General features: G+C 44.8%; 1 protein-coding gene across 3 annotated transcripts in view; it reads left to right on the top strand.

The window, feature by feature from the left end:
* The window catches only part of Rftn2 (raftlin family member 2), a 54,097-nt gene that overhangs the window by 49,452 nt on the left and 2,714 nt on the right, over positions 1-1,931 (top strand). The window lies entirely within an intron of this gene.

Raw genomic sequence — 1,931 nt, 5'->3', positions numbered from 1 at the left:
ATGTGTGCATGTGTATGTGTGTATGTATGTGTGCATGTGTATGTGTGTATGTGTGTGTATGTATGCATGTGTATGTGTGCATGTGTGTGTATTTATGCGTGCATGTGTGCATGTGTATGTGTGTGTGTACTATTCTGCAACAAAAAGAGTTTTATCTAGGGAACACAAGCTTTGTATCGCTGATATACTCTTGTTTTTTAAACATAATGAGTATACTGTGAAAAGCACAAGCAATGGCTCTAGTGCCCATAGAGCAGGGCACTCCATGGCCTTACCCCTTCACGGGGACCTGAAGAATGGGGGACTGAAGTGAATGGTCTCCCAGGATTGGATGGGCTTTAGACTCCAACGTTTTGAGTTATTAGGAAATCACAAATTGGCTGATTGTAAAAAAACATTTCACAAGGGGTGAGGTTGTGTGAGAGGCAATATCATTGCGAAAGACATATTAATCAAACCCCTCGTCTTCTGACGGGCAAAGGTTGTGTGTTCTGAAGTGTTCTAGGACACAGTGCTGACTATTTTGTCAGGTAGCATTTCAACTTTACAACTGGTGGCTGTTTAAGTATTAACAATTATCTAAAAGTAAACTACTATGAATGGCGTATGCTAAAGAATATTCCATTTTTATTAAGGAAATTCTCACTGCAGTGAGAACCGGCCTCTGTTATCTGACATACAATAGTGTATTGCAAAAGTCACCTTTGTCCCTGTTACAGCCGAGGGCTCCAGGGCTCCCTGTATGAGTCAGACTGGAAGGACAAGCCCAGGGGATCTTGTGTCTATGGGAAAGTCTCCCACTAGCCAGGTGTGAGGAAGCCTACCCAGCAGCACTGTCCAGCCTTGGCACTGACCAGGGCATCTCTCAAGCCTGGCTCCTATCTGAGAGGACCTCTCAGGCCCCACTTCGAACTCAGCCCAATGCAGTTTGAGCAGAAATAAAGGATGAGGTTCAAAGATCCAGTGTTTACATTTGGTGAAGGCAAGAGTGCGCCAGATGGAGATGGAAGCAAGACACTTTTGCCTACGAGGGCAGTGTTCTAAGAGTTTCGTGACTTCAGCTTTTTCACACAGTAAAGTGTAATCTTAGTTCCCAACTAACACCGAAGTGAATGTGGGTCATTTGAAAGAATCCTGTGACTATTAGGTTGGTTTTTTTATCCTTGCTCAGCCTTACAGAGCTGAGGTTCTGTGACAGGATACAGTGACACACTGGCAGTGAGAGTTAGTAATCTCACAGCAGTCTGGACGCCCGCATGCTGAGCTGGAGCCCTGCCTGAGGATCCAGCCCCTCTGTTACTTAGAGATCTTTATACCTAAGTTTACATGGCAGGGACTTCGTCAGGAACTCACTGTCTTAGTCACTGTTCTATTGCTGTGAAGAGACACTGTGTAAGAGAGGGGATTAAATTGGGGCTTGCTCACAGTTTCAGAGCCTTAGTCCATTATTATCCTGGGGAACATAGAGAAAGGGAGAGGGAGGGAGACATGGAGGGAGGGGGAGAGAAAGAGGGAGGTGTAGGGGGGAAAGGGAGAGAGACACTGGGCCTGGCATGGGCTTTAGAAACCTCAAAGCCCACCCACAGTGACACACTTTCTCCAACAAGGCCACATCTCTAATCCTTCTAATCTTTTCAAAGAGTTCTACTACTCAAATATATGAGCCTATGGGGGGCGTTCTTACTCAAAAACCACATGAACCAAGGACATTGCTCTCCGGCCTTTAACTTTATCAGCAAAACACCCACAGCTTGTTGTGCACAGTTATGAATGAGCTGGGTCAGGCTACAGAACAATAATCCTGTTGTAGCAGCACAAGGAAGCGGATCTGCTGTGGCTGTTTAATATATACTTCCTCTCTTGTGAGTCCCAACCATACGATGTTTTTGTTTTGTTTTGTTTTGTTTTGTTTTGTTTTGTTTTGTTTTGTT

The sequence above is a fragment of the Grammomys surdaster genome, unplaced genomic scaffold (genome assembly GCF_004785775.1).
Source record: "Grammomys surdaster isolate TR1022 unplaced genomic scaffold, NIH_TR_1.0 165, whole genome shotgun sequence".
In the NCBI taxonomy this organism is placed as follows: domain Eukaryota; kingdom Metazoa; phylum Chordata; class Mammalia; order Rodentia; family Muridae; genus Grammomys; species Grammomys surdaster.
The sequence above is the reverse complement of the archived record's forward strand: the minus strand, read 5'-3'. Positions and strand labels throughout refer to the sequence as shown.